This window comes from Cygnus atratus, chromosome 5 (genome assembly GCF_013377495.2).
Source record: "Cygnus atratus isolate AKBS03 ecotype Queensland, Australia chromosome 5, CAtr_DNAZoo_HiC_assembly, whole genome shotgun sequence".
Taxonomy (NCBI): Eukaryota; Metazoa; Chordata; class Aves; order Anseriformes; family Anatidae; genus Cygnus; species Cygnus atratus.
Window position 1 is genome coordinate 18,132,388 of NC_066366.1, and position 18,651 is coordinate 18,151,038.

Sequence of the window (18,651 nt, forward strand, 5' to 3'; positions counted from 1 at the left end):
AAGCAAGTATTTGGAACAGGGCATGAATATAAGACCATCATGCCATTAGGACTACTCTCCATTACTTCTGTGATTAAGGCTAAGAGGACTCAGAAAACGTGCTTTTCATATTTCTTGAATTCCAAAGGTTTTAGCTGTAAAAAATCAGCTCATGCAAAGAGGAATAATTTAGGAAAAGATGTCATCATTTTTATTCACCTCAGCCAAAGCTTATGCTGAAAGAATTTCCACTGAAATAAATGGGATTGTTCATCAAGTCAAGCCTATTCAGTAGATGTACAAGTGGAAGAACGCTGCGTGCAGTTTTAAAGCATCTTCCTGCTCCCTTATTCCCAAGTTACACTATACTCAATATGGCCACTTCAATTTCCAAGTGGCAGCAGGGTCACAACTTGAGGGTGTTGATCCAAAAGCATGTGCCTTTACAACCCCAGCTAAGATGGCATCTCTAGCAAGTGTGATCAGTGTATGACTGAGTGTCTCTAAGAGCACAGTTGAACACAGTGCTTAAGCCATGGCTAATTCCAGCTAAGTGTTTATGACCCTCCACATGCTTGCAGCGATTGTATCACCATCCCTCTTCCTTCTGCTTCCTCAGATTTGCCACATCTTTTGGCAGAATCTGGTTCCAGCTGTGGGGTTAAGGGAATGAATGAAGAGAAGTGGTTGGAATAGACAGGAACCTGAATCATCAGCAGCTGAAAAAGCCCATTTGACCACACACTGAACCTGAGTAACAGTGCCAAAGTCGCACATCAGCTGGTAAGCTTATTTAACTAGCTGTCTGTGATCCAGCTGGGTGTGTTAATGAACAAAGCTACTTTTCCCATCCATTACTGTGGCCTATGGCTATGAGGAGAAGAAAGGTATAGCCCCATCATAAACCAGAATTATTCCATTTAAAGTTGAGACATCCTTAAAATGTATAGCCACACACATATATAAAGAGCAAGGATATATAGACTGCATGCAAACCCTAGAGCCATCAGTAGGATAAAAACAAGTAATCAACAACTACACCTCAATTTTCCTTACTGTCAACCCTAACTCAGTCCCTTTGTGATCGCCTTTGAGCAATGATCAAATATTTTCTAGCCCCAGCTCCATTTAGTCCATCTCCAGCCCATCTCCATGAGGCTATGGATCAGGCCCATGCCATAATGACTTTGACAACCCACTCTCAGCCCCTTGCACCTCAGGTCTGCTGTTTCAAGTATGCAAACTCATTACCCTGCCATACATTTACTCTGAGTATGGGGCAGAAAACCCCAAAGTCCTGTCACCGCACAAGAGTAGTCTGATTTTAGAACCTGGCTTTGTTAGGCCTATATTGATACCAGAGAGCCTATTTGACACCACAAGCCAATAAAGCTTTGCTTCAATTTCTTTCTAAAATGCCTAAGTTGCTGGAGATCAGAACAAGTAATCAATCTCTAAATCCTAAAATTAAAGTAAAGCATTAAAGTAAAGCATTAAAGTACAGAAATGCATTAAATTAAAGAAAAAAAATCCAAAGTATATCTTAAAAAAAGCTCTGGTGATACTAACTTTGGAATATTAGAGAAATGAATGACAGCTACATGATCACCTTGAACGGTCTTAATATAGTACTCATATAACACAGAGACACTCAAAAAGAAGATGTTCACTAAAATTCCCTGGAGGAGACTTCCCAAACAGCTACAGAAAATGGAAAGATTTTGGGATACTCATTCAAAACATAAGATATAGAATATCAAAAGTTATTACAATGTGGAATTGCTCTATATCACTTTCAAACAGCAGGGGAATGAAGTACTTTCTCCCAGACGTAACAGATGTAAACATGGCCTTTAGAGAGAGCACAGAAATTTCATTTGCTGGTATAGTAAAGATTGCAGTTTATTTGCGGTCCCCATCCTTCTTTTCTTCTCATTCAGATACCTAAAACTCATGACAGCAGACAGGATAAACTCAAAGTAAAAAAAAGAAAAAAGTATCAAATTATGAAGAAGTAAAGAATGCCTTTTGGGAAAACTTACAGTCAGAAATCCTTGGGATTCTACAAGCCTTACTAGCCAGGCATTCATGATAACTACAAAAAGCACTCAGAGGAAGAGGAAAGATATGATAACAAGAGGTACTACAAAAAGGCTAAGGAAAGAGATGCACAGCAAACTAAAACTTTAGTCTCTTTTTGAGAACCACAGAACTTGAATTTGAGAATGAAAATGCAGGGGCCCTGCATTTTCCTTTTCCTGAAGAAATGGGAGGCCCTGATTCTGCAAAGACTGATGCACATTCTTAACATTACATTTATGAATAGCCCATTAACTTCAAATTCCTTGCAAGAATAAAAGAGAGGATAAAACATCATTTCTCTCAGGAGTGAGGGAAGCCAACTATAAATGCATCACAATTTTTTCATGTCACATATGTCCTTCTCTTTATCATGGTACTGAATAAACCCTTAGATTTTGAGGTATCTGTGTTTCATTTCTATATTTCATAAGCCATAGATATCTATCACACCATGTTTTGTTGATTTTTTTCACCGTGCTATTTCAGAAAACTAAACTTGAAACGTAGTTTCTGCAATAAAAATTTCCCCTCTGGATAGCATATTTAAAAGAACAAAAGAATAAAGAAGTCTGATTCTCAAATTTGCTGAGACTGCTGTCATTACTAAATGAATCAACTAATTGCATGCTAAAAAACAATCTTATAAGGAAGGTATCCAAATGCTAATATTTCCCCACACTTTGGTGGGAATGAGTAATATTAACTTTCTGCTACACAAAACTGATTTGAAATAGCAACAAAAACTGATAAAACTGATTCAAACTAATCTGCTTTGGTTCCTCTTTTTTAAAGGGTATTTTTTTTTCCTTTCTGCTTTTTCCTGACTCATGAAAGACACCAGACAGTGATGTGGATGATGTGGTGAAAGCTCTGAAAAAAAAATCTACTTAAGTCAAGGACTAAGGGAAGTGGTCACTCTGCGAGGTCATTTTCCTGTGAGACTCTTTGACAGCTGGAGAAAATTAACCAAAATATCTGCATTCCAGAGAGGTATAAAAAGAAGGAAGAAAGGGAGGGGAGGGGTCAAATGTCTTGTGGAAACCTGTAGGAACAGCAATGGCATTTTCTGTATGGACTCGCTCGATCTGGTTTCCTGACAAAATCCTACTAAAATAGGAGGAGATTTTTAAAGTCTCAGAGGGTAGTCAGGCACCCAGCTCCCTTAAAAGTCAGCAGGATATTCATTAAATTTGAACAGATTAGCTGCATTGGATCTTTTCTCCAATGCTGGCACAGAGACCACACAGAAATCCTATTCCTAACACTTTATTACCATTTAAATCTTTACAGATCAGTCACGCTTCCAGAGTAGAAGAAGTAGGAAGAGAGCAATAATACCATGGTAATGAGACAGATTCTTTGGTTTCCATGTTCATAATTGTCAAAGAAATAGCCAGTAAATGACAAATTTTTTTCTGTAGAGGTTCTGAATCCCTGATGTTGTTTTTTGTTTTGCAATAAAAACAAAACAAAACAAAATTTCAAAATTAATTTGTATTCTGTTAGAAAACACACACACGAGTGTTTATGTCAGGTAACTGTATTTCTCCCTGGTCAGAACCAAACCTAAACTTTAATGTCTGAATCCTGTCAAAATTAGCGTATTTCTGTGAAACATTTTGACTCCGATAAAGCAGAATACTAATTGAAACCATACCTTCTTCCTTCTGAACGCTTCTATTCCCATGTATCTTCTGATCATTTCGGACTACTCTGCAAAAGCAAAAACAGAAAATAAAGTCTCTATGAGCTGAAGAAGCTTGCTGTTGAAATAATGACAGGAGAAATCAGTTCATACATGAGGGACTCTGAGGTAACAAAACTTTGCCCCAGCCTATCTACAGATCCATGCTCAGGAGCTCCTTCAGTGTGAATAAGACAGACAGAAGGAATCAGGCAGGAGTCAGTAAATGACTCCCATAAGTAGAAGCAGGGATGCAGATTAAAGTGATTCAAAAGCAGAATTAAGATTTTTTTCAGGCTCCCAGCCATTACAGTTGAGGTAAAGACTTTAAAATAGCACAGCTGCCATTTGGGCAACTAAATGAGGGCCAGATTTTACAGACCAGTCTATATCTGTGAACTCCCACTGCAAGATATAGAGCCAGACTGCCCTCCAAAAATTCATCTACCTCCTTAGCTTTACTGGGAAGCTGAGTCTTTCCAAAAGTCATGTGTTAAAAGGATAAACCTTTCTAAAAATACTGAAAAAAGACAGAAAGACAGAAAAATGCTACAAGCAGTTTAAAATATCACAGTCCAATGCCAGATTATCTACAATAGAAGTAACAACTTCCTACCTGCCATCAAGGCTATGTATAGTGATATGATCTGGACATTCCCCTTTCACAGGAGATTTCACATTCATTACATCAAGGATAATATAACACAGCTTTAATCACAGAATCACAGAATCATCAGGTTGGAAGAGACCTCCAAGATCACCTTTTAAATTAAGATACGCTAAATAGCATCCTTGGAGTATGTTGCAGAAGGATTTCATGTGGTCTCTAAAACCTAATTCAGCAAGACTGTATTCTTCCCATTGCAAAATACCACCAGCATCCATCCCTCATAGCTTGACCATTTTGTTCTAAACCTCTATTCCAAAGATAGAACAATGCTATCCTACTCCTCTGCTAACCTAATTTTCTCTGGAAGTTTACCTATTTTGTGAAATGAAATGAAAACAGTATCTGATTAAGGAAGACAGGTTTGATTATTTTTTTCCTAAAAAATTATTTTGACTTGCCCATTCTCTCCTTTTCCTTCAGATGATAAATAGCTGTGTGAAGGAAGAAAAAGAGCTCCAAACAGAAGAAAAAGGGGGGGGGGGGGAATACTAACCCCATTTAGCACTAGCCCCACTGCTAGTACTGCTTTGGGATTTGACATAGGTATTGTCTGGGATCAAAAAAAAAAACACAACAACAACAAAAAAAACCATTCACACACACACACAATCCCACTGTTTAGGGAAAAGGTATTGGTTTAAAGTGAGAATAAAATAGTACAGAATCACACCTATGGTCAAAGATAACCAAATTAAAACTGTTAACAACTATAAAGCTTGTTGCATTGACTTCCCTTTAAAATAATGTATTTAATTCTCATACTTCTGTTTTATTTATTTTTTAAATGAACCAGAAGCAGAAGTCTGAAATGTCATGTGAAGCCTTGTTCTCGTAAGATTGTTGCTTGAGTTTTACCTCAGTGAGACTCAGAGAACCTTAGATAATCTGTTTAGCTTGTTATCTGACCCAAAATGCTGAACCTCTTTTGAGAATTACTCATACCCTTATCTTTATCAGACACCCTTTTTTTATCCATCACTGCCTTTAGGCCATCATAAAACCTTTCCCCACAATGGGGATTTTCTTGACCTGGTCATGACTGCTTATTTCTGCCATGAGTGTGCCAAGTTTGCCAGAACAGCTTTCATGGGCACTCTGACTGCTTATTGGTGTTCGTAAGGAAGGAAAAGGAAAACAATTCATGAGAAGCTTGCCATATTTCTATCTTAGTATTTTTACTGTGGTTAATTTGATTAATTTTTTAAACGTAAATATTGAAATATGTCTATTGACATCCTATTATCTGTGGTTGTTTATATATGGAGGACAAATCCTCCCCTCCACCCAAAGCCAAAATAAACAGGTCTTGTTCAGGCAAGTCTCAAATTGGTCAAGAGTGATGGGTTTCTTGCCACAGGCTGCAGAGCTGTTCCACGCCTATTGCTGCACTCAAGATAGACTTTTCTGCAAAGATGCTATGTTTCATATAAAACTTTCAGATGCAGTTAGTAGTTTTCAACCTTGACTGAAGCAGTGTAAGTTTAGCAACTAATTCTTTGCTAATAGGAGAAAAACATGACTTACTGTTATATGAAGATATTTGGCTGTTTACCTACCCTGACTTTCAGACTCCTAATGAAAGCGTAAGAGGATGCATAATCTGACTTGTTAAACTTTATTCAAGAAGCCATTTTCAAATCAGCCAATTCTAATTAAAGGATGATATATGCAAAAGCCCTTCACAACTCTTTATTTATTAATAGATATTTGCAAATACAAAAACCAGACCACAAAAGTATTCACTAATCAGTCTGCTTATTCTTCAGAGAATTTTGTGTTTGAAAATATACTGTCTCTTTCCAAAACAAAAGGTATTTGTAGAGAATCAGCTACCAATAGATCCCAAAATTGGTAATTCAGTGTTCTGCTGAGTAAAAAAACCACTCGTGTGATGTCAAACATATAAAACCATAACATTTATAACCAAACAGGAGCATAAGTATTTGAGAGATTAATGGAGACTAACACTGAATCTGTGTGGATCAGTGAACTGTACTGTCTGTGGCATAGTTGAAAACTGAATCAAACATATCATTAAAATTACCAGTGTTTACCGTACTGAGTGATATAGTGGTATTTGCTTTCAGGCAAGAGCCTTCCTCATCATAAACCTATTTGTCCTGCATTATCATTTAAAGGAAGGATGATAATCTTTTAAATTATTTTCTGCTACCAGGAGGGTGACTACATTATGACTATTTCTCTTCCATGGATCAATCTGCATTGCCTTGCATACAGAGTAGACTTAAAATGCCACCATTAGCAATTTACACCCACTTGCCGTCCATAAACGACTTTCAAGGTTCAAGGCAGTGGATTGTAAAACTGCTGACTTCACTGCTGGAGCACTAAAGAAGAGAAGAAACTGGATGAGACAGAGCAAGTCCTAAATGCCTTCCATAATTAACAAACATGGCAAGACAAGTTATGAAAAACAAAGGAAGACTGGACAGATTTATGCTCAAAGTCTGGTACTTTTGAAAGTCTGTCCAACTACAAAAGTCTCTTTTGATCTACATTAATTGAAAGCACTTAAAATTCAATCATACATTTATGGCCACGTTTAAAACTGACTCCTAATCTTGCATCTGTAACCCACTGGTCAGACTGCAATGCCTTCCTTCTGCATTCAGCATACAAAGGATACAAATCTAATGACAGTCATCTTTAGTTCCAGCTGTAGAGTTTCAGACTTGTGGCTTTGGAGGTCCCTAAATTAAATCCTAAGTAGCATCCACAATGATAGTCATCGCATATCTCCAGCCGTTCCTGACAACAATCACTCATGGAAGCAATAAGCCATTTGCAGATAAAGACACTTGTCCTGGTTTGGTTTCTTAGGACAATAAGAGAACAAGATTCAACTTTGCATGACAGACTGCTTTGTGAGCTGACCTGAGATTCAAAGAGCAATATCTCTGTCTTTTTGTTCACTGGTAGGAGAGCAATGGAAAGGAGCTAGCAGTCTGAAGTGGCAGGTGGTCAGCAAAGTAAAACCACCATGCATGTGGCTGTGAAGGGATACAGTAAGCCTCTTTCTTAACCAGACATGGGAAAGAGGAAGAGTAGGGAAGCCAAAGAGCTGCATTTCTTCCCAAGGTGGCTCTCAGATTAAGAGCTGTAATGTAAACTTTATGTACTACTAGACAACAGACTCCATCTAATGTTACAGGAACTGGCAAATCAGAGAACTGCTTGCCTAGACCATCTGATCTGCACCAGCAGTGACTGCAAGAGTAGCATTCATACCTAGCTTTGAAACCTGTGATAAGGCAAGCCATTGTTTATATTATATTCAAGATTCATAGACCCTTACCTTTTCAGTTCCTCCCCAAACACCAAAAGATAAAAAAAATTGCATGAATATTTCATTATGTTATGTATGAGGAGGAGTTCTGTTAAAGACCTTGCATTATTGTACTGTCTTGACTAACGGTTTGTGTGACTTGCATAAGGGAGACCAGATATTTGCACCCATTATATGGAAAGATCTTTTGCCCAAGGACAACTTGTAAAACCCATTAATATGAATTGTGTCTGAGCTGATGAGGAAAAAAAGAAAACACTGAATCCAGACCTTCAATACTTTATTGGTGTTTCTGAACTTTTATTAGCTGTACTTGCTTCCATAAAATCAATTTAATAAGGCGACCAATGTTTTGGTAATGCATCAAAAGCAGTTCTCCTCTTCAAAGGGCATCTTTTTCACTCAATCTCTTCTCTAAAGACAGTGACATTAGTTTTGTAAATTAATAAACAGGCCAGCATCTGAGGACTGCATGAAGCCTCCATCACCCCTTATTGTGCTTTCTCTTCTGACCCCACTTTCCAGTGCAGGGCCCTCATCTCGACAACAATACCCTGAAAGCCTGTGTGGCACTCTGGGATCACACTTGAAAAGGCCTTTGGCTGAGGCTGGCTTTCAAGAAGCGGGGACAATTGGCAAGAGGCCTGTGGCTATTCATGCAGAACAGGCAGTGAAAAATGCCTGAAGTCAGTTTCAGGGGTGGGCAATGCCCAAAAAAGAAAGCCCACATAACATGAATGGCTGCTGCTAGGAGACTAAAACCAAAGGCATGCTACTAGCAGGCCTCCATGTGCCGACATCAATGGGTTCATCCTATCCCTATTAGGGGCCTAAAATGATGGAGAAACATGAGAAGGGACTATAAGCAGGAAAGGAAAATAATACCAAAGTACACAACGGTCAATGCTTATATTGTTATACTAAACACTTGGGAGAAGGAAATAATATTTTCTATGTTTAGTACCTTTTCTGTTAACAATAGTTACATCAGCTACAAAATCTAATAAGCACAATAATTATGGTACATTTTCTTGGGGGAGGAAAGGTATGCACTTTCATAATTAGTTATTTCTCATGCACATAATTAAAAGTGATTATAAACACTTATTGGAAAAGCCAGGGCTGAGTTACGATTCCTCTAGACCTGGGGCTGGACCAGCTCCAGTCCCCCTGGGTATGCACTCACAAGTCCACTTTGGTTCAAACCCAGCAGTACCAGTCAGAGGGAACAGGAGGCCTAAATGTGTCTTAACAGAAACCACCATAGAGCACCACAAAAGCATTTCAGTGGCATACAAATGACCCAGACCTCAACTGTGCTTAGGGTTAGTAAGCCTGAGGGGTGCTGTCTGCAGTGCAGATCCAGAGCGCTGAGAGGCCTACAGGCCCAAAAAGTGAACTGTAAAGAATTTTCGTCACCTACAAGTCACCAGGTAGTTCTGTTTGGGTTTGTTTGTTTTCTTTTATAAAAATAGAGCTACAAAGCTCCTGTACCCCTACCAGTACTCCACACTAAAAGGCCTAGCACGGCCTGATGAACGCTCCTGATAGCAGACTGTCGCTACCCCGTGCTTAATGGCAGCAGTGCCCTGGAAATGCCACCTCGGTGCCTTCAGAAACAGCCCATCTTCTCTAAAATCCTTCCCACTTCAAATACAGATGTTGGCTCTTGGCTAGTGAAAACGTTGAAAAAAATAAATTACAATGTCTAGTCATGTTTGGACTTATTTCTAGGCATGATCTCAGCTCTTAAAAAATGATCATATTATTTAGTTTATGAGTAATAATGTCTGACTAAAAAAGGTATAAAACACCATATGATACCGCAATCAAGTGATTTATTTCAAGTGGTGATGTTTGTTATTCAGCGTGGAAGTTAAGAAACCTCCCCTTCTTGCTTTTGCAGTTATCTGTTCCCCAAGTCTGATTTTCCAATCCATTCTCAGTCTGCTAACAACTGCTTGCCTTTCCCCACTCTGAGGGAAGGGAAGGGAAGGGAAGGGAAGGGAAGGGAAGGGAAGGGAAGGGAAGGGAAGGGAAGGGAAGGGAAGGGAAGGGAAGGGAAGGGAAGGGAAGGGAAGGGAAGGGAAGGGAAGGGAACTGCAAATACTCCAGAAACGAAACTGCTGTGGTCTACTGATACCTCAGGGAACACTTTAAATACAGAATTCAAAGCTACTTTTTTCTATCCATTTCCACTAAAAAATTCTAAATATATGATAGAGTAAAACTTACCTGCACCTGTAATCTTAAGTCACACTCACGTGTTTCTCTTGTATCTAAAATTTCTCCAGTAAATTTCTTTCTTTTTTTTTTATTTTATTTTATTACTAAATTAAATTGCAAAGATTCAAGTAGCTAGGCACAGTCCCAAGAATACTGAAATATTTTTGGTTTTGTAACTTAAACAAATGGATGTGGGTAAGGCTAAATGTAGCTAGGCTATTGCTCTGCCAAAGAAACAGTATGTCTTGTACAGTTGTGATTCCTGTAGACTCTCCGTGTTGAATATTTGGGATTTAATATTCAGAGGGAGGCAACCAAGTGAAGGTTTTTGTGTCATTGGGCATGTCTGACCTTCTAAATCAAGAACTTAAAAACTTTGTCATAGGTTTCCCGCATCCTGTCTCAAGGCCACTGCTTCTCTTCCTCTCCTCTTCATGGCTGAGCGAATCATTTCCCCTCCATCAAAATGATGCATCCTTTTGGCAGCTGGGACATTTGTAACACATTGAATTGTATTTGAGACATTTAAGGTTTCTTTTGAATGTGAGGTAGCATGTAAAGGAGAAGAAGAGTTAAAAAAATATGACTTTCAGCCCTACCTCCACGGATGAATGTAAATTTTCTAAATCTCTAAATCTGGTATTTTAAGCATCACTTTGTTCATATCTAATGGCAGGCACTTAAAGAGTTTTTTGTGAAGTTACTAAAGAGACATGTACACACCACCACATGACAGGACAGATTTACTCTCTAGGACTACTCTAGGTACCTCAGGTAGGTATCTAAAATTATTTGAGATGAATCTAGACTACAATGTTAGGCTGAATCCGTTCCGTACCAAACAGCAGGAATTTTTCTGTGTAAGATTTGAATTTAACTTGCATAGCATTTGGAATATACCGGTGTGTGATCCAAGGGGTATTTTCACTATTTCTCTTATCTATTTACATTAACACACTCAGAATAATATATTCAGCACATATCAGAGTTAACAACAGAAAAAATATTTGAATGTTTCAAGTTTTTCAGGATTTCTCAATGGATTTTTAATATAAAATGGATCGATAGAAGGAGGACCTTCCTGGCTTTGGGCATTGTGAAAAGTGCTTTCTGAAACTTGAAGAAATATATCTTTTTTAAGTTAGTGAGGTCTGAAAGGAGAGGAGTGGGTGGTCTTAGCCCTTCAGAAGGTCTCTGATCCTCTGACCTATTAGACCATTAGTTCACCTAAACTAACCAATAGCTATTCAAGTCTATGAGTACAAAGAAAGGTGGTAATAAAAATAAATTATTAAACAAATGGACTAGAAATAAGCAGTTCAAAGTTTTTCTCCTGTGAAACCCAAAAAGTGCAAAGACTATTCCATTCTATCTATTCAATCAACATACCTACTTGATCTTGCCAAGAAAAAGTAAAATTAAACTAGCATGGGTACCAAATGGGTACCCCACTACAGGAGTATGGTTTATTACTGACATTTAAAGTATGTGCTGTGTTTACACTCTTAACCCAGACACTCATTCGTTTGATGTTTAGCCACTGTTTTCTGCTTTGGCCAAAGGATTTTGCATATTGAAGCCACAATTCCTGACTAACAGTCATTTAACTGCAAATACCAGGACTGTTGGGAGAGTGTGGAAGTCCCACATGGATCCCCTGGCTGGTCTACAGGGGCTGCTCTTGTATGCATCTCCCAGCTTCAACTTCCCGCAGAACAAATTGTGGCTCTCAGACTTTTGGCCAAGGGTCCATGAGGCAGAGTCTCATGTAACTTGCTGTTTCCTTGCCATTGAAAACATTGAGGAAAAGCAATACATTGCACTGGGTCTAACTTATCACCAGGTTTGGCCCCCTCTGATCTTTTTTTCTCTTTTTTTCCCCCAAAAGCATTCTCCAAACATCTCATAAAAGCAACCAGAGCCAGACAGCATGTGGAAAATGAGAATATCTTCCTAATACATAAATCATTAGACAGCACTTGCTCTCTATTTGAAAACCAGAAATATGATGATTTTTCAGTCAAAAACCTTTATATGCCATCAGTTCAACCACAGAAAAGATGGAGTAAAAATATCTAGCTATAGTATTTGCCCTAGTGATGCTAGCAATGGATGGTATTTTACCTAACACTGCATTAGGAACACATCTAAATTGCCTGCATCTTTCTTTTTTAACCACAGCTGCACAGTAGCTTTAGTTAGAAGATGGATATGTGAATTGCCAGCCTGTAGCCCCTTTGGATTCAACATGGATCCAAACACCACCGCATGTTTCTTGTAGTGTTACCATAGTACTCACCACATTTCCTAGGTTGTTTGGTCATTTCTTGGAGAATCTCATTGCTATCATTTTTTTTATTAGTATTTTTTTTATATGTTTATTAATTGATTTTTGACAGATGGTTACAGGCCTGGAAAAGAAAACTGAGCTAAACTTCATGCCAAGAAAAATATTACAAAAAATAAGCTGAGTTGTCTGCCCAGTGAATCTATTCCAGTGGTCCTTTACTAAATTAAATGTGATGAACTGATGTCAGTGGAAGTATTAACTCAGCAATGAAAGCAGGACTGGACTTACCTAGTCAGTAAGTGCTTAAAAATTTTATAATTTATATAACCTGAATAAAATCAGTACTTTGAAGATTGAAAATCCAGGTTAGTGGAAGAAATGTTATTGCCTGGGTAAGAAATAGTGATGCAAATGTGCATTAAATTAGGTTTTGGGACATGTTTTGAAAATGGGTTTGATAAATGGCCATATAAAAAGGTTCTACATGCAATGGCAGCACATTTTGATAGCATTTAAAATCAGACTTGAGGTAAGAGATTGCTAATTATTACTAATCACCAGTATCAACATTTCCCAAACCACACATTCTTAACCATTCACTTGTCCAGGGCTGATTATTTTTACTGAAGTCTGAAGATAACCATGCGCTTACCTAATTTTAGGTATATAAGTGAAGGAACAAAGTTGACTGGACTTTGAACTTGAAGAAAATAACATCCTGAGTCTTGGAGAGAAGTAGGTCCTAAGTACCTAACCTGCAGCAGGGGATTCCCTGCCCATCCTTCCCCTGGGTAGGTGTGCTGGCTAGAAAAGACACGAACACCTGTGTGCTAGATCACCCAGCTCTGCTCAGACTTCTTCCCAGTTTGCTTTCAGATAGCTGCTCATGATGGCAGTGGAAAAACAAACAGGGGATTCCACAACAGAAGAAAGCTTTCAACAAGATCTTCTCACAGCTTGCTTCGCTTGCTGCTTAATTTTTTTCCACTTCCCTTTGTATAATTTTAAGGGCTGATAAACACTAGCTTTCTACCTGCAGAAAGTAGCTGTGATATCACAATAATAGCAGGTTTTTATTTATTAACTGAGCTGATGTTTGAAATCAGGAGGAATTCACATCCACTTTCTGTAAAGAGGAAACTCTCACGCCAGTTAAGATCATCTACTTTTATAGGACTTTTACCATGTCTTGTAATAAATCTACTAAAGAACTATGTCGAAATGATCCTTTTCCCATAATAGGAAAATCAGTTACCCTAACTTGATACATTCATTATCTAAAATCAGGGTTGTTTTTTTTTCCTCTGGATGCAAGATAGGACCCCTTATTTTTCATCTTTTTCCAGACTCAAGCTGATCACCAAATGTTTCTAGAAATCAGTCCAGTGAATGTTTCAGATCTATCAATGGATATTTGTATCTTTATTATTTTAGTATATTTTTAGTATTTCACTGAAGAGTGAAAATATCAACTACTCAAAATCAACAAAATTCAGATGTTATGTCACAACATGATAATATTTCTTCCCTTTTGAAAGAAAGCAGATAAAATACTAGAAATAATGGCCTTACATCAATGCATATATTAGCAAAATCATATAAGGTTATAACACGTAAAATAACATAATGCTTAAGATGACTGTAGCAGAGCAACATATGCTGCACGGTCAAGCTCGTGTTGGGTGGAAAGCAAAAAGACATTGTTTGAGCAGGTAAGAAATTATCTCTAATTCCCTGAAGCAACTTGTTCTAGACAGCACCGTCCAAGGATGTTCACTTTTGTATCAAAACCCTTATCTCCAGAAGGCATGGAGAAGTGATCACTGAGGCAACACACCAGTTAAGATGCAGAAAACCAGATCTAGGTTGGAAGGAAAAAGAGAAAGTGGAAATATGAAAATTTAAAAATCAGCCTAATAGTCTGAGGGAGGTAAGAAAACATCTTCATTTCCAATTAAAGAAAGCATTTTCTATTTCCATTCTTAAGAAGTAAGGATAATAGAGCATGGTTAATTTTTCTCCTTGTCTATTTTAATTAAAGATAGGGCAAGTTGGGGATGGCTGTGTTTGGTCAGGAGTTTGGTAAGCACAACCCCTCTGAATTGACATAAATTTGTTTCATCTGTATCAGAGCTGGGACAAATTCTTCACTGACTTCATTTATATGAGCTATGATATTAGCGGGCTAACAGAGGATATTCCTCAGCATTGCCTTTAATTGTCATTTTCTGCTGGCAAAAAAATAATAAATTGTGTTGAAATGTATTTCTACATGTCTGGAAGGGTGCAGTGTGTTTTGGTAGGATTTCCATGCTGTTGGTTGGGAAACAGCAACGAAAGTACTCTGATCTTGACAATCCACCTTGAGTTTAAAGCACCCTCAGTTTATTTCAGATTCCCCCTTCCTGTAAACCAGATAAATCCAGAAGCAAGGCACAGGGCAGGGCAGATGCTATCAGACAGGCCAGCAATGGCCAAGCTAGCGCTGGAGCACACTCAGGGTAACCACAATACAGACAGAGACACTCAGCTAGGCAGCGGCAAGCCACATCCAGCCACATTCCCAGGCTCTGGAAAGCAAAACAAACATAGTCCAAATGCTGTGGAACAAACCTGGGCCCATGAAGTCCAGACTGAATGAAACAGAGCTTAGTGCAAACATGGTCTAAAGGCAATGGAAAGCAAACTCAGGCAAATAAACTCCAGGCTCTGTGAAACAGAGCACAGATAGACGCACTCCAAGCACAAGTAGAAAAGCAAACAGAGACAAATATAGTCTAAACTTAATGAACCAGATAAATGAAACAGTAGCTGTCTCACTCTTTAAGCAAAATCTAAGCAACTTACTCCAAAATCACCAAGCTGGAGCAACTGTGATTCTCTTACAGGCAAGCTACAGAGTACTCCCTTCCCTACTCGTATCTTTCATGTCATGCACTTATATTCAGCGTGGTAGACTTTCATTCTTCATTCTTCAATAATCCACAGTTGTGGATCAATGACTCCCATTTCTGCATTCCTTCAGCGAAACTGAAAGACTTTGGGAGTTTCAAGGCAATCTTAAAACGGAGCAAGGAGACCTTACTTGTATATATCCAGGGTTTTTTTCTGCACGTAAATAATGTCGCTTAACAGGGAATGAAACAGAAACAAAAGAGACCCAATAGCAATCAATAAATATTAAAAGCAGTGAAAAGCAGTGAGTAAGGGAAGCTAAAAACGTCAGTTTTCTATACTTGAGAGATACACTTACAAACACGAGAAAGCTTCTGCTGGTCAACGTTTTTTGGAGATAACGCTGGTAGTGATAGAGATGAGATAAACATCCAGTAAATATTTCTATCCCATACTGGAATAAAAAAGGTTAAAGTACTTTTTTCACTTGAAGATAACGTCCACTAATTCAGCAGAGGATGGCAAACACCGTCAATTACTATTAAATACTTTAAATCTGGCAGCCCAGATACTTGGCCCCAAGCAATCCTGTAGATCTGTCTGAAGAAAACCTCTGGCGTATCTTGGAATACCAGGAAGATTCCCATGAAATACAAGAGTGCTGTATTCAGAAAGGGCACACAGGATGACACAGGCAGCACCAGGTCAGTAAGGTTGACCTCAGCCTTAGATAAAATAATGAATCAGTTGATGTAGGAGTCAACTAAGAAGAAAATAAAGGAAAGAAAAAGAATTCATGTCATTCAATGTATTTAACAAGAAATGAATCTTGTCAAACAAACCTGATTTCATTCTTAATAGAGATTGCAAGTAATTCTGTAGTAACGTACAACACTGGTTATAAACAGTGTTACAAAATGACAATAAGGCACCGGTTAAATGCATTGGGAATGGGCTGAGTAGTTCTTATGTGGAGAATCACAACTGACTTGATGGCATTTTAGGGTATTGTGCCATGGCCTAATCCTTTTCAGTGTTTCTGCCAATGTTCCAAAATCAGTTAAAAAAAATTGTTAAAACAAAATAATTAAATAAATAAATAAACAAATAAACAAACTACCTTGTACCTCTAACAAGGACTAGCAGAATAATAAGTAAAGGTAAGAACAGAACATTCAGAGAGAAAAATCTGGAGCAGGGTTAAGTGTTGACCATCTTACTGACTAAAATGGTACATCTGTATGAAAAAAAAATATAGACAAGGGTAAAAAACGGTGATCTATAACATGGAGAGCAGTGCTGCTGAGAAGGACTTAGAGCTTAAAGATGCAGGTAACTCCTCAGGCAAGACTGAAATGCTGAGGCAGAAAGGATTATCCTCATTCTTGGAGAGACAAGGAGAAGCGTGAGGAGGAAAAGCAGAATGGCTGTACTCCTTAGTAGGTGATGGGAAACACTGCCAAGACAGCATCGTTAACTTGCTGAGGGAATAACCCAGCTGTCCAGGGGGACCTCGAACTGTCAGTAGTTACACCTGGCATAGGTGTATCAGGGGCCAAATCCACTGCGTGCAGTGGGCTGCTCCTTGCTCTTGTTCAACTGCTGCCTCCCAAAGCAGGCTGTGAAGAGCAGCACGAGAAACAGAGGAAGTGGCTGGGGACCTGGACCCCTGCTTGTGTCCCTCTCTGAGCCAGTCCTGCTTATGAATCATTTGTGTAGCATCTAGACAGGTCTTGCACGCTGCCTTGCTCTGTAGCCCTTGCATGGTGGATACAAGTACATGGTGCCAGTAAAAACATCTATTGTCTTACATGAAACTCAAATTACCAGCTTCACCTACCAGCTTATTATGCTTTCAGAAGTCAATTCCAATACTCACTTTGGCAGTTTCCACTAGATTCAGAATAACTGAGTTGCTCTAAAATAGCCAAGTAAATGTGATCTACCCTAAGGGATCTAGTCTACCTTTCACCTACAAGAGCAAAAGAAATGCAAAGCCAAGGTAACTAAAAACCCTCAGTGCTACCCAAAACAAGCAAATAAACAATTAAAAAGTACACCTTTTTGTGCTTTTCTATTCTTTTCTATGTTAGCTAGATATCATTTTCTTTGTTCCAGAAGACGCTCGAGTAAAACTTCAAAGCAAATTTATTTTCCACTTGTGCTTTACTTTACCAAACCAGTTTTATCACTTGCAGTCTACTTTGGAGTGCAGTTTCCTGCCACCCCTTTTGTTTTCTTTGCAAGCACCATGTGCTCTGTAGCAGAGCTGGGTTTTTATTTTGTGCTTAGCTGCATGGCAAACTGAACAGTTTTGCTGTTGTCTCTAGTGATTTAAAGTTGTAATTATAATGTAAGTAATATATTACTTGATAATGTATGATAAACCCGGCCACAGATGATGGAAATTAGGACAGCTCCACTGCTGAGCTGTGCCAGTTATATGTATTGAAGGATGAACCCATGAATGCAAAATTAAAAGGCAATGCTGCTTGTTTTAGCATTAATAATCAACTAGCTTCGGTTTTCTCTTAAAATAATAATTCACTAACATACTATTTTGTTTCCTCTAATTGAGAAAATACAATAGAAAAAGAAACCTTTCTTTCTAGAAATCTAGAAGGAAAGTGGCCATGGCACCGAGCCTGCCAGAGTTCAAGAATCATTTGGACAAGAAAGAAAGCATGCAAAAGAAAAGAGGCCTACAATCTTCTTATGCTCAGTGACTGTTCATCCAACAGCCACCAATGCAGGAACACAGGAAGCAGAACCCAGGATCCCTCCCCAGTTACTGACCAAGGACTCCCATTAGTTGTGTTCTCCTTCAGTTCACCTTCTCTCAGCCTCTCTGCTCCAGCGAGTCCTTTTGACAAAGTAGAATGGCTTCAACAGGAGGGATTAGAAGTGTTCCCTGCTCCAAGTATAGTTTAGCGGTTAGGGGATCCTCAGGGCAGTTGGGCCATATGGGCCTGAAACCCAGCCAAGAGAGCAGGGAATGGGCTATTCATATTCTGGGGTTGTGAAGACTGCATAAAATGGTTTGGCAGTACTTTCTTGGCGATACTTTCAAAGAAAGGAATGATCTCCATGATAGTTTCCAAGAAAATGACATAAGTACCTTATTCCAGGAAAGGTTTCAGGGAAATACCTCGCTGCAGCGCACAGTTAGGCACTTAAACCCAGGAGAAGGAGCTGTAGAATTGAAGTAGTTTCCTGCTGAACAGCAAAGGAGTTTCTGTGCTCAGGGCACTCACTACCATGAGGCCCACCCTAAGGCAGTTCACTTTCCCCCTTCATCTTATGAGGAACAGAGATATGTAATTCTGGGTTCTGGATTACACATGCTAAGCCAAATCCATAAAAGTTGCAGAATAAAATCAAATAGCAAGCACCAAAATCTGAAAGACCTGAAAATCTGACTTATGCAAAAGGACCAAACAGCAGACTCTATATTCAGCGGCACATTATCCACAAGAAGTACACAGTAATACCAGCACAAGTGTAGCTGAATGCACAAC

The 18,651-nt window shown here is 38.7% G+C and overlaps 1 long non-coding RNA gene across 3 annotated transcripts in view; it reads right to left on the reverse strand.

The window, feature by feature from the left end:
- Nucleotides 1-18,651, reverse strand: part of LOC118250843 (uncharacterized) — a 201,887-nt gene that overhangs the window by 108,788 nt on the left and 74,448 nt on the right. For 2 of the 3 annotated variants that reach the window (XR_007708432.1, XR_004779592.1), the window contains exons 1-2: nt 9,958-10,064; nt 3,719-3,774 (exon numbers count right to left, since the gene is read on the reverse strand). This is a non-coding gene — a long non-coding RNA (uncharacterized LOC118250843). Of the gene's footprint in view, nt 1-3,718; nt 3,775-9,957; nt 10,065-18,651 lie in introns of those variants that run through there. The other variant, XR_004779591.1, reaches the window with a different exon arrangement.